This window comes from Diuraphis noxia, unplaced genomic scaffold (assembly GCF_037042655.1).
Source record: "Diuraphis noxia isolate RWA-SAM2 unplaced genomic scaffold, SU_Dnox_SAM2 contig0003, whole genome shotgun sequence".
Classification (NCBI taxonomy): Eukaryota; Metazoa; Arthropoda; class Insecta; order Hemiptera; family Aphididae; genus Diuraphis; species Diuraphis noxia.
Genome location: NW_028301713.1, coordinates 63,337,777 through 63,353,659, shown reverse-complemented (window position 1 = coordinate 63,353,659; position 15,883 = coordinate 63,337,777). Strand labels below are relative to the sequence as shown.

Genomic DNA, 15,883 nt, shown 5'->3' with positions numbered 1-15,883 from the left:
TGTATATTTCTATATAGGAAGTTGATATTATAAAAAACAGTTGAGACTTTACTATAAAAATCAATTCTAGTACCTATCATAACTCATAACAAGAAAAATCAATAAATTTGTTTGATTAATAAATTTAAAATACTATAAACGTATCTACTTGAATTTTAACATAATAATATAGTACTTACAATGTTCAAATAATATTTAATAGACAAACAACTTGTGTGAGCATACTTTAATCTCTGATTTAGAGTATAAAATATATATTGTTTAAAATGTTTCAATAACTCAGATTTTTAATATTATGTATTCAATAACGTATAGTGTTATTTCAAATCTATATAACCAAACGCATATTTAAATATTACTACTTGGCATTCAGTTTAGCATTATATAGTTCTTAGAAATCATTAACATAGCGGTGATAAGGTATATTGTGTTGACCCATAAACTTTGCACAGGTATAGATTAAACAATATATATTATCTAATTTTAGATTCTGAAAGTAGTGATAAATGTACTAATTTTATACATGTGTGATTTTTTTATGTGTCTATACACGAAAAATAGTTTCTGGTTGAAGATCGTATCTTGATTACTTTGTAAGTTGGTAAACTTATTTGACAGGTAAAAATAGAAAATCCCAAATATTTTACAAAATAATTGGAAAAAAATTAAAAAATAGATACATGAAATAACCTCCAAATAATAATTGTATGAGCATTTTCTGTGTATGATAAAATGTGCAAAATATTTTTACTCTTTTTAACTATTTATAAGCATCTTAAGAAACTTGATTTTTTTTTATAATTGATGTTAAAAATATATTCTGGTTCCTAATAAATTATTATTATTGAAATTAAAAAATGATGAGCTATTATAAAGAGCGTTTAATGAAGTTAGAATTTTGATGATTTTCGTCAATATGGTTAAAATTTCCAAAATATTTTTCAGTTAGAAATTCATAAAAAATGTTATTTTTATATCAAAGATTTATTATAAATATTACAAGATTCCTCATAAGTTTATATTATTGCTATATTTAATAAGCAATTTATAAACAATTTATAAGACCTTCAGTTTGTATAGCTAAGCTTTGAAATTTTAATATAAGGTCCTCTTATGAAATCCATCTTGTTAGGTACCAAAAATTAAATGTGTATTTAATATTTATATTTTAATATAATATTCATTATTTTCGGTACCTACAAATTAAATTAACCATAATAACTATCATATTATAATACTAATATAATACAGATGTAAATCATTAGCAGTAATATAAATATAAATGAAATATTCTAGGCTGTTATTAGTCAGGGTAAAAAATGTAGATACTTCAATAATATTTACTGACGGACTGTTTCCAGTAAGAATCGTTTTTTGTATGAAATGTCACTGAATTCATAATTATCATATACGTTACAATTTTTTTTAACTATTTACTATTGTTTTATGGTAGATTAATTAATGCATAAAACTAGTGTAATTTTTGTTATTAGAACATTGTTAAGACATAATAATTATTATATTATTGAGCATATATAAATTATTTATTTACCTTAATTATTAATATAAATTAATAATGTTATATAATTAATTTACTTATAGGTATTTTACATATTAGTGCAATTATCGTGAGTTATTATATTATATTATTCAATTACATGATAAAATGTATATAAAAACTAAAAAAAAATGTTATTTTTCATCATTAAGTGGTATACTTACATATTAAAATGGCACTAATCGACAATCGTATACAAAATAATTTTATTATTTTAAATATCATACAATAAAACTTTCCCAAATCATTAAAATAATGTCATGTTTATAATAACAATTTTAATTGAATTTAAATTATTGAATTGTAGTATAGAGTAAAATATCTATAAAATAAAATTTTAATTAAATAATTAAATGTCGAAGTTTCAGTTACTTAATTAGTAATTAATTGCATTAATTATAATATAACAGTGGAAAAACATAAAGTTTTAATTTTAGAGTTATTTTATATAATCAATTCGCCAATAGGTATAACTATTTGGTTATTATTTTTCCTATAGTTACGCAACATTTTCGTGAATGTTAATTTCCATAGAAACGGCTATAAATTATTATATTATTGTCATTGTATTTATATACACTTTTTCCCTCATTAATGAAATTATAATTTAGACTTCCAAGGACCCAGTTCTGATGTAAGTACATACAAACCGAATGATTCGTGAATCGAGAATTGATTTTAATAAAAAAGATTAAAAAGTATAATGAGAACTGAGAAGATAAACTTAAAAAAATTGTAGGGATAAAAAATAAAACAAAAAAAATCTCGTAAACAATTTTTTAAATGGCCATAATATAATATTTTATTCATAAAAGCATCAGATAAAAAAAGTCATTATGACGGCTCAATTAAAATCGACAATTATAGAATTTATAAACGATATATCACATATATGTGACTCAAAATTGTTATCTTTGGGAAAAATATAATTACCTGCAGCTTACATGTATCATGTATGATATATGTGAAATATTATACAATTGTATTCCTCACAACTATATTCCAAACAGTATATGTATATATGTAATACCGTATTACATATTATATATAGGTACTATAGATATAGGTATTACTAATACCTATATCTATAGTTTTAGGCATTGCGTTTTGTGTAAATCGAGTCGATTTGAAGAAAAAAAGCTGCTGTCGTTAATACATGTGCTAATTTGCTCGCTACATATTTAATATTTTGAAACTAACGCGTAAATTATAAACATTTACACTGTTCGACATACCGGCAGGAAAATATTGTTTACGCACGACTTTATATTGTACTATATTAGTATAGGTGTTATTCGTATACAACAGTATAAAGTGTCATGCATGGTATATTGGACAATTTTTTTGTCAATAATTTTTTCGTCACATGTATATCGGACGTATTGTTTTTGAGTATATTAAAATATTGCATGAATTGTAACACACGTACGTGGTATGGCGATGGCCTCCAAACAAAGTATATTGAATATTATGGTATTGTAATTTGTAAGCATGTACCTCCTTTATGTCGTATAATATTATATCGCTTTCGATTTGTGTTGTTAAGCGGTTAAAGCCAAGTAATAAAGGTATGTGAATTCATAATATATATGTTTACAATAGTTATTGATTTCGATGCTGTTAAAACTCGACTGCACCTAAGTTAAAATATTTTATTTTATATAATTCGAATATTATTAACTTACTTAAATAGTGCATATTATTCGTTGTTTAATATCCAGTGTTCCATATGTTTCTTATCATCTCGAATATTTCATCGACAAATGAATATTTTGTAGTTAGGTTTTCTTTAACCGCAGTAATATTTATAGGAAAGAAAATTACCATTTGATGACATGCGTTGCATATACCTACTAATATTATTTTATCATCTTCATTTTAATTCTACTAGATTATTTTATTTTGTACCTATGATTTTTTAAATAAGTTGATCAAATCTTACAAGTTTATGTCATGCGTTTGCAGTGGACAATATGAAGATTAGCCGGAAATGCCGTCACGGCGGTGACGATGACGATGACATCCGTTTCATGGCAAAAGTGAACAAGGGTGCGCAGAACATCATGGTCGCGGTACCAGATCAGCTAGCGGTTGTTTTCATGTGGTCCCTGTTGACGGCAGTGTTCATCGTCATCTTGATAACGGTCACGTGCGTTGTTCTAAGGGTCGAATCACCATCCTTCCCGCCATCGGCTCTGCAGACATCACGCGGGGCACGCTGTTCGACCGTGTCCAAACATTCGCTGGTGACCAGGCTGGACATCGACCCCGGTGACATTCACTACGTTTTCTTGGACGACGACGACCACATCCCACAGCTGTCAGCTTGTTCGCTGGAGTCGGCCGTGAATGCTGGTCCGGGCCACGGTAACGGTAACGGACGCGTAAACGTGTTTGTCGTCGGTGGCATCAAACGGGTCGTGAACCACAATCGAACACTTTCGGTAAGTGTTCCGTGAAGAAATTACTAAGACTATCAGTCATTAAACCATTGAACAATATCATATTCGACGGCCCGATGGTGTCATAATACGTCATAATATGACTGGAGTGGGTCTTGAGGGAGGATTTATCTTCGCCCGAAACACGTCTCTTTCCATTCTGAAAATACCAAATTTCCCATTGTTTGTTAACATCGCATATTTTATTCAAATTAAGCGAGACTTTGTCGACATTATTCACATAACTCAAGTCGTTTCGACCTAAATAGAGCTACTTTGATATTTTAATTAGGTATTACAGTTTAAGTTCAATTAATCAGTGGAATGATTATGTTATGCGCTTATGCAATATACATATCAAAATTATTGTAAATTTAAAAATAATGTGAACAATTTTTATACACCTCTATGGTATAAAATGTGTAGCTTAGGATTTCGACTTTTAATAATCATTCCATACATTTTGTTTATTGTTCTATTTTTACTGAAAAATATTGAATTTGAATATTAACTCTTGAGTAACAAAAAATAAGGATTTCAGTAATGTCTATATCATATATATATATATATATGATATTTATTGGAGATTATGAAAACAAGACCAAGATCAAGATTTGAAAGTCTTGGTCTTGGTCTTGATCTTGCTATTTTCACAAAATGTATAAGAAAAAATTAAATACCTGTTATAGATTTGTGTTTTGTGTAGGTTTTTTGCTATGACCTCTAAGATGAGACTTAAGTCCAATATATATATATATATATAATAGATTAATAATTCAAATACTTAACATAAAATAAGTCAAACGTTTTAATTTTTATTATACTCGTTTAAAACTGCCCTTTTAATTATATTTATCTATATTATTTTATTTGTATTCCTATTTGATAAATCAATTCACCAGCATAATTAACTTTGTAATTTCCTATTATATTTATAATAAATATCAGTATATAATAAGACTAATAACTAATTGCTAATATTGACCAATATATAGTATTTATAAAAAATAAAATGCTCACTTTAACAAGTAATAATAATAAAAAAAACTGTATGGTTTGTTCCAAATATTAAATTACTTAATAATTATATTTGTTCTAAAATAATGATAATATTTATTATTTAAACGTGAACAATTAAGAGGACGCCACACCCGCATATGTTGTCTCCGTCTTACAAGTGCGTAGCATAACAAATTTTACGCTCAGTTTATCTCTGTTAGTTTAAAATATAGAGTGAATTGACCTATTATAAAAATTAAAGGCAAGATTATTATCTAGGGCATCTCATGGGATTTTTTTTTATATTTTAATATTAAGCAAGTAATGATTATTTTAAAATTGTAAATTGTTTGTATACCTTTTTTTTTCCTGTTCAAAAACCAGGAACGGGTGGGAACTATTAAATTGTTTGTATACCTAAAAATACCCATAGGCCATAACTCGCTTTAAAATTAAAATATAATACAAATCTCATAAGACACCCCGGATAATCTTGTCTCTATTTTTTATATGAGGTCAATACACTACATTTTAAGCTAATGGAGCTAAACGTGATTGAATGAGCGTAAAATTTGCTATGCTACGCACTTGTACGACGGAGACAACACATACGGGTGTGGCGTCCTCTCAACAACAAGGTATATTACATTATTACCAATAGATTACAAGTTTAATAATGACATTCTATACTGCTATAAAAATAATAATTCACTATTTCCTTGAATACTGATCAAATTCAATAACAATACAAATCATTTCTTATAATATTTTCGTTAATTATTAGTTAATGAAATCTAGATATTCTAATCTGTTTTCGGGAAAAAAAATTGCAAGTGTTACAGTGATGGTCTTATATTTTGGTCCAAACCTAATCTTGGCATTAGTCTTGCACTCTTGCAGTAAGAATCTAGGAGACCACAAGACCAGACCAATTGTGGCCATCACTAATATTTATGTGTTATTAGTTCGTATTTATATCAATTATTACTTAGGTAGTTACTATTGATATATCATACTAAATAATAAAAATAAAGTGTACATAACACCCGGTAAATGGAATTAAAAGATAGATGTTGTTCTACAGCAGTGTTATGTTTCCATAATACATATTATTATGATTATTATTTTATAATAAACATATTATACAATTAAAACGATTAAAATAATTACCATTTTATATGACTTATATTCGTTTGTGTAATCTTTTTGTGACCCTATCGGTTTTAATTATACAAGGTGACATTCATTATCATAATACATTTTTAGACTATTATTCAAATGTTTTCCTAATATGATTTAGGAAAACACAAAAACTGTTTCCCAAAAATAGTTATACTTAATTTTATAACATTGAAATAAATACCTACATATTACTATTGTCTATTACTATAATATAGTTATTATATATAGTTTTATAGTTACACATACTGATACTGATATTGTTTAAATTACATAAAATATAATATTTTTTTAAATTTGAAATTTTGAAATACCTACTCTGTCAATAAACGTCGCAGCCATTCAGCGTTCTTATACATACATGATTTAATTATATTGAAAACCCTAATTGAACTTTGGTACGAATTAAAATGAATTATTTATATATTTTTTAAAGGGGTATAAATTAAAACTATTACCCTCGAAAATTGTAAAATAATTATGTAAACAGCGGTTTTACTCGATTTTAAATAGGCACTTACCGAAGTGAATATTATTCTGTTAAACGTGATTTTAATTTTAATTTAAAATTTAACTAAATACTATCACATTATTTAGTTATGCATATATTATTGTATTACATTATCTTGCTGTAACCTTTATAGTTTATATTAATGTGTGATAATTAAAGAATCAACCAACATTATATTATAAAAATAATAACAAATAATTATATATTTGTGTAATTTTATTTATGTACGTCATACGTGTGGAACGTGAATTGGTCTTCAAGATTAAAATTTAGAGCTATAGGTATTATCTGTTAGATCAACCTACTTTGTTTAAAAATGGATTTTATGCCCTATCGCTGCACTTTGTCCTTCGAACGAAATCCCTATTAATTTATATTATAGAATACATATTTTATACATCCACATCCACTAACTAATAATATTGTATAATATATACAATATAAACATATATGTATATATATATATATATATATATATATATATATATATATATACTACTAGCAGTACTAGCAGTCCGATACGACGTTACTTGTGTATTTTTTTGTTTTTTGGAATTTTCTTAGGGCATAATGTATTAGTGTTTAATATATTATGTATGAGAAAAATATATCTAACTCCAAAAATTCAGGATAAGAAATAAAACTATATACTTACTTAAGTTAAATGGTTCAAGTTCTTCAATTCACTTATTAACTTCACTACACTTACACTTCACACTTCAATTACCTAGCTAGTTTTTCATAGGTATAAGTATCCCTTAGGTCATAACTAAATAATACTGATGAATAAAATCAATTTTATATTTTTACTATGGATATAAGTTTCAATAAAATGTAATTATTTAATGTAGGCAATGCGGACTCAGTCGTAGAGGAAGTTATTTATCAATATAAAAAATAAATACTGATGAATACGTCGAATGTATAGATGAATACATCGAAATTTCTAGAATGAAGTATTATAGCGAACATTTCATACGAAGTCACTCCCTATATTCTCGAACATAGTGGATCTTTCTAGAAAATTCTATAACTTTCTTTTTCACAATTATCATTATAAAAAAATATTGAGAGTCTTTAATCGAGATAACTATCTTATCTTTTAAGTTGAACCAAATTATACACACAGTGTAAAAATTTCATCAAGATCGGTTCAGTAGTTTCGGAGTTCATACCAGACAAACGTTGTAACACGAGGTTTTTATACATAAATAATTAATAGTAATAATATTTTGTACTACCTTTTTTTTATCAAAGAATTGTTATTTCCTACATTTCAGGAAACTTTCGACTTTTAAGTGACTATGAAAAACTGATAATATAGATCATTAAATCTAGATCTAAACTTTAGATTCTGAAGTATTATATTATAGCTAGTGTGTATATATATATGTAACTATGTAAGTATGTATAGGAACGTTGGAACGTAGTTTCGTTAGATTCTTCAGAGATTAGTGCACTAGGGCCATACTATATTACTTATACGGCTATACAGTATAGTGTATACACCTTAGATATTATATAACATTTATTGAATTATAATTCATTATTTAATAACCACGGGATTGATATTATTTTGGGAACATCTTTTTTAGCAACATATTAATGAAATATATAATAAGTGTAGGAAACCGCGACTGTTATATTTTACATCGCGTCTTCGTATTGTCCCATGTTTAAGTTTTTGAAAAAATAATTATTATTATTATAAGTTAAAAAATGCATTAATGAAGGGGAAAAAAAGAATGAGGAGTTAGCACACTTTTGCAGAGATCCACCTATTTCGAATCGTCCACCCACATCAGAATACATCGGTCTTTTCCCCAATACTAATATCTATACCTAATAATTATAAAATATAATACCAAATATTTGTTTCGGTTGTTTTGCACTATTTTAATATATTAGTCGTATAAATACCATAAATATTATTTAATGATCGCAATACCACAATATACGCAAATGTTTATAGGATGAGGTGTCGCTGTCATCTACCCTGGCTGATCTGAAGGCCACATACGGTGAAGCCCGGTTGAACGTGACACACGTCACCCTGGAGGAGTGTCTGGAGTGTTCGCCGTTTAAAGGCATGAATCTAAGCGGTCGCCCGACGCTCGCCAAATTCGTGGTGCAGCTGTTGGTGTTGTGGCAGTTCGGCGGCACCTTGCTGGACGAAGGCGTGGTGGTGGTTCGCGGAGACGTGTACCGAGCGACAGGCGACACAGTCGAGTACGGCGGCCGGACCATCAGCTCGCCGGTCGCGTGCCACGAGTTTGTTTACAAAGTTATGCTGAGCGCCAAGAGGTACGCGCTAAGCGGCCAGCCGTTCACGCCGGACATTGGCCGGACGATAGTGAACGACTCGGCCACCGGCGTAGATGCCCGACCCGTGGCCGACTGGGTAATGTGCCGCGGTGGTGCCGCGGCCGTTGACGATCGCTGTTATTACGCGGAGGCGATTGCTGCAGAAGTGCACGGTCATCGATGTCCCGTAGTGGTCGGCGGCAAACCGTCGTCGCCGAGGTTCCTGCAGGAAACCATCCAAGCCTCGTCTCCAAAGTTCCGGAAAACCATCATCCAGACCACTGCAGTGACAGACTCAACCGAGGACGTCCAACACGATCATAAACGCAACACAGCAGACGACGAGCGAATTTCCGCTGGTATCGTAATTTAAGTGTAGGATGTATTATATATTATATTATGGCGAAAACCAGGGCTGAACGCTCGCTCATATATACGATGGTCCCATTTGTTTTAAATTTTCATTACAAGTTCCAAAGCATAATATATGATACAAAATACAAAATCGAAAATAACGCTGTTGAGAGTGTCGAATGAGACTTGTATAAAATATATCGTTAAATACGTTATGGAATTCAGTAACTTGATTATGATATAGGTACCCAATAATATATATCTATATAATATAGTAATATACCTATATATTACTCTATAATAGGCGTAAACGTCATATACATTATTTGGGAAGACTAAAACTCCTTAATTATAAATCAACAAAATATATGTATGATGAAAGAATATTAAAATATATTTTTTTATTAAAAAAGAAAATACATAATACATAATATAATATTGTAGAATTTGATGTGTGGTAGGTTTTAGATAATATTACAAATGCATTTTCCACGCCACGTTTATTATGTCGTCTGTTTTTAACAAAAGATAGAACTGTAAAAGATCTCTGGAATATTTTTGTCATTGATCGTAAAACAATTTTTCTGTAATCCATTAAGTACAGTTCTGATAGAGAAAATAGCACCTTAACTATATATACATATTACATATACTACTATACCTATTATATATATCTACTTGCCAGTAGAGCAGTACAGTTTTCCAGGAAGGCCATGGAAGGGTAGGCTATAGCTATTTATTTTAGCCTATATATTATCATAATATTATTATTTCTAGAAAACCCTATAGCCTTTTCCCCCCAATAAAAAAATCTTAAATATCCCACGAAGAATATTTTACCTATTACACATGAGTATATCCCTGCACAGAGAAATTCATCTTTGTTGCAAAATTGTTTAATTTTATATTTCTTTGCACATATATATTATAACACATCTGTCATCTAGCATGTATATAGATGCGATATATCATAGATTTATAATATATTATTTTATATTTTTATGTCTGATCAGTCTGAATAATATAAATATATTCTGCAAAAGGCACGAAGCGCTTGGAAAGTTATACTTTATATATACCCAACACGACTCACACACACAGCTAGTGCTATAGAGATACATTTTTACCAACATGCGACATGCCATTTTTGTAAGTATAAAAATGAATAATTTTGTCTATCTATAAGTATTTCAAATATAAATTATTATTAAATAATAATAATTAAAATGATTGTATTATTTTTGGGCTTTTAATGTAAATTGTTCCTACAATATTAAATGAATATATTCACCTACGGCTTACGTGTATAAAATAAAAAATATAACTACTTATTTACTTATTTATTAGATTTAAATGAAATTTTATTATTGAGTTAAAATTAGTATTTTCTCCCTAACTCTTTAATTTACAAAAAAAAGTCCATGGACGCCTTCATACTATAAATGATATGATTATTCACCTGTCTTCTAGGTATCTATCCATGTACGATACATACAATTAAATAATTGATGAGCTATATGTCTATATGTATCAAAAAAATATATGATTTTGTGCTATGGATAATAGACATCAAATTGTAAATATTAATTGATGCAATGCTATACGCCTGTATATGTATTAAGATTACCTAAAACAATAAAAAATTTTAAAAAGTAATGTTCTCACACATCAGTTATTTGAAATATAATTTCGTCTTAATACATTTTTAATCGTAACATAATGTAACCATCTATAGGTATTTTACATCAATGTAAAATGTTTTGGTAACATATTTTGTATTGCAGATAATGTCTTTAAATTATTATAATCTAAAACAACATAAGAGTTGAAGACTTGAAGGAAGTGAAGCCTCCTTAGAGTTCATTACCACTTAATAAATTTAAATAACTCACCCCCCCCCCCCCCAAAAAAAAAAAAAAAAAAAAAAAAAAACAAACTATAAATACGCCACTGATCCGCTTATTGGTAAATCATTGATCATATAATATGAAGAAATTGTCATAATATGGTTGGGTAGTAGGCACCAATAAATAGTTTCTTAAATTGTGATAGCGATTTATTTTAGCTAGAGAACATGATATCCGTTTGTGTTGTCTCCGTCTTACAAGTGCGTATAACATAACAAAAACTGTTTAGCACGGGATAGAACCACAGTCTGTACTGTTATAATAGAAACACCAAAAGTCAACACAATATAGAAGATAATATTTTCTGTGTCGTAGCGTTTTTATTCGTTTGATATATTTAATGAGAAAAAAGTCGACATACTTTTAAAAATCTAATATTTTTCAGTTATTAAAACTTCAATAACATTTGATATATCGGTGTTATCGTAAAAATAAAAACGCTGCGACACAGTTAAAATTCTCCCTTCTCCATGGTATAAATTTGGTTTCTTAGTTATAACTATATGTACTCGTAGACTTCTCGGTTCTTTACCGCGCGAAACAGTTTTTGCTATGTTACGCACTTGTAAGACGGAGACAATAACACATGAGGGTATCACGTCCTCTAAAGTACACTGTTCTACGACGAAACAGTAAATAATAAGTACAGTGTATAAAATAATATGTATGTACAATATACATGCATGAGCATGATGCATTGATACTGCGTCGCGTCGTAATCCAAACAAATTTTTATTCCGGCTACCATAAATTTGCATAGTTCATTACCTTATATTTTATAACATATTGTAATCGGTAAAAATACAAAATGCTTATATATTACGCACCTATTTAATTTTTTTTTTTTTTGTATGATTTACACTTGTACAGATGTGAATGATACAATAATAAAAAATTCTCACGAATATTTTGTTTGTCGTTGGTAAAAATTTATTTTACAATTATTGAACAACTGACTATTGTATATTTGTATACCTATATGAATATGAATATGATATAACAAAAATATTGTACGAGTGGTTGCATTTGTAATAATTAAATAATGTAAATATTCCCTGACGGTTTCGCCAACGACCATACCACGTTGAATACACCAGTTCTCGTCCGATCACTGAAGTTAAGCAACGTCGGGCGTAGTTAGTACTTGGATGGGTGACCGCTTGGGAACACTACGTGCCGTTGGCTTTTTTTGCCCTTTCACCGACATTTCAAACGATTCCAAAAGTTAAATTTTTGATTCTGATTAAAGCGTTGAAAAATAACTTTTTACAGTCCAGCGTATAGTTAACGAATTGTTAATGTTTTTTATTTTGACTACTGAACAAGAAAAGTGAAAATTCCGGTTCGAGGAATACAATTTGGATATTGTCTAAACCAGTGGTCTTACACTCAAATTATATCAACAAGCCATACATTTATGGACAGATGTAATATGGGCACGCATTAATATTTTTTGCCGCAAGCTCGATCCAGCTAGAAATGTCAGCTACATAATGAAAAAGTAAACACATAATTATTAGCACAACATAATTCAATCTTATGTTAATAAATAATGTATACATTATAGATATACATTTTTATAATTTAATTATAACATCTATAGCCAATTCGCATACTTTTCAATAATATATTAATATGAAAACTAATTAATTTTTGAAGGATAATGCGAATCACCCCCTCGACCCTCGTGGTGTTTTCTGGGTTCTGGGTAATGCTATAAATTAATCTCAAATATATTAAGAGATTACTTTTTAATTACGTATAGAAAGATCTGGCCATACTATTTTTATTGGCGCCAAATTATTATCCGAAAAAACTGAGCGATGTTTACTAATTTAATACAGACCTTATGAACAGTAACAAGTACAGTATAGCCATAGGTACCTAATATTTAAATATTAATATTATTATAAAAAATTAATAGAGGTACGTGATAAAATATAAAATAGCATAGTGAGTAATAGTTAGTTATTTATTAATAATTATTTTGCAGAAAAGGGAAAGTTCTTTACTTTTAAGCCATTTGCCTTAAAATTTAAGTGTCCTACATTTAAAAATATCAAATGAGTAAACAGTACTTAAAAGGCAAAAGCACAAGGTCTATCCCCAATATCCGCATAACTATATCCATATTCCTTCTTGAAGGCACCGGCAACCAATTGATAAGCCATCATTTAGTGGTTGAATTTTGTGATTTATTTATAATGTATATACTAAAAGGCCTAAGCCTATACTATAATAACGCAATAGACGAGCTATAACAAAAAATACACTTTTCAAATCACGCATAGGCTGGTAGTTCTTGAGATTAGTACGTTCAAACATACAAACTCTTTAGCATTATAATATTTACATTATAAATCTATATGTAATTATTATATTATTAAATATGTATAAAAGTCGGAAAAATATATTTATAGTTAGGTACGTTCATAGCTTAAAGGTTCGATGAAAAGGTTACCAAGCCACATGTTTTGTTGTACACTAATGTCAACTATTTTTATTTTTTCACATCATTAAATCGTCAACTTGGGCAAGCTTTTTTTAAATTTTAGTAAATTATAATTTCGTGTAATATGTGCTATGTGGTATGAAGGTTATTATTCCCATCATTACATGGCCTAAAACACGTGACATTTGCGCCTAGGTACATTAATATAGTTTTATCAATATTACTATAAATTATACCTACTACATAAAATATAGTTACAATGGACATGTGTTAGGAAAAAAAGTTAAATTTTTTCTTTTTTTTGTTAGTTTTGTAGTAATCGTAAGAATATTTCTTTAGAATTTCAAAACGAATTCGTATTAGACGATTTTAGAGGAAGCAAAATTAACAAAGTTTACCTTGGAAACGTCTTTGTCAGTGAAACAGAAATCGAAGAAATCTTTATGGCTACCTATATACAAAACCAGGTAAGATAACGTTATTTCCCAACTTACAACATTATTCAGGTCTATATATTATTATAAATTATAATTTACACACCCCTTGTACACATATTATTATAATTTGTATTGCATTTTGTTAGTGGTTTCCCTTTATATTTGTACATTTAAATTTAAAATAATACTTTTTTTTTAAATTTATTAATTATTAATTGTTTCAATACACCAAGTATTTTTACAATGTTTTTACAACATTATAAAGTTAATTACAAATAAGTTTACGGATACATTTTAGCTTGATTATGAGTCTGGATAGTTCTCTTCTTGAACTTCGAGTAAAACATCTGTGGTAGCCGTGGATTTAGATTCTTTTTCTAATGTTGAAATGAAGAGCACCTTCAATTGCTTTTAGTTTTGAATAATTTTTTTAAATTGTTCATTGATCAATGTGGTTAGGTATATGGTGTCATTGTGGAGTTGTGTGTTTCGCATTTACCATGGTGCATTGGTGCTTTAAGAGCTATTCTAAGAAATTTTTTTTTTTTTTTATTAGGAATAAGCCTCGGCATCGAAGGCTATTGGCTGACATAGTTTACATTGTTCAGGAAGAATTATTATATACATTATTTAAATACACATATTACACATATTGAAATTTGTTTTGTATCGTTAGTAATTTTGTAATTTTTGTTTGGGATATGACTGCCCATATTGGGCATGCATATGTAATTAATGGTCTTATTATTAATGTGTATTTTAGAAGTGAACATTTAATCTGAAGTATTGAGCTGTAATTTATTAGGGGGTATTATAAAGATTTTCAATCGTGTATAGGCTTGGTTTAATATTTTATTTATATGCATTTTCCATGTTAATTTTTCATCAAGTTAAACTCTGAGGTATTTAATGAATTGATCTTTATCAATCCATAATAAAGGCTGATTTTTAATTGAGTTGGATTTATAATACATTTTGATATAATATGTTTATTATAAAGTTAACAGATAGTAATTTGCATTATAGTATCGAGCACTGATATTTTTATAATTTTACTTAAGTATCATACCTATAAAGTCTTATATTATTATATTAGAATATATTATTACTATTATTAATTTTTTTTATTAATTTCTAATAATATTTATAGATATTTAACACTCTAATTTTGACGATTCATTATTGTATACTTAAAAGTGATATCATTTGGAAGGAGGCATGGCGGTGCTCTGTTGTTTTTGTTGGACCATTATTATATTTTATCAACATCATAACATAACTATTTCTATAATATTCTGAAAAAATACTATCTTGTCAACCAGGTAATTATTGACACAAAATGATAAATTATTAATAACTAATTAATAGTTGGGATATATTTACATTTAGGCACACCCGGTCTTATGTGGGGACATACATGAAATTTGGTATGAATGTGATTGTGTTATATGAAGGAAGCAGAACATTTCTTAGAGTAGATTTTTTATAAGTTACCTATTTGTGCTGGTCACACAGAATCATTCATTGTATACCTATAATTGAATTTAAATTTAACATAATACGATTTAGGCGATTTAGGGTGACCAATAATGGAGTTCAAATAGTTAAATGTGTTAATTCAAATTGAAAATTAATCATAAATCGAACTGGATAGCGCCATCTAGCGGGAAAGTATAACAACATTCAACCGCTGTGATCAACTTTTTTTGTTCAACTGTTCTTCCCACCACGATTAAATATA

General features: G+C 28.4%; 1 long non-coding RNA gene and 1 other non-coding gene across 2 annotated transcripts; one reads left to right on the top strand and one right to left on the bottom strand.

The window, feature by feature from the left end:
• Window positions 1-3,269: 3,269 nt before the first annotated feature.
• LOC149057655 (uncharacterized) lies at window positions 3,270-8,763 on the bottom strand. The gene is made up of 3 exons (XR_016191055.1): window positions 8,637-8,763; window positions 3,501-4,159; window positions 3,270-3,411 (listed from the first exon to the last, which is right to left on the bottom strand). It is a non-coding gene; the product is annotated as an uncharacterized LOC149057655 (long non-coding RNA).
• Window positions 8,764-12,319: 3,556 nt separating this feature from the next.
• On the top strand, window positions 12,320-12,438 carry LOC149057654 (5S ribosomal RNA). The gene has a single exon (XR_016191292.1). It is a non-coding gene; the product is annotated as a 5S ribosomal RNA (ribosomal RNA).
• The last annotated feature ends 3,445 nt before the right edge of the window (window positions 12,439-15,883 follow it).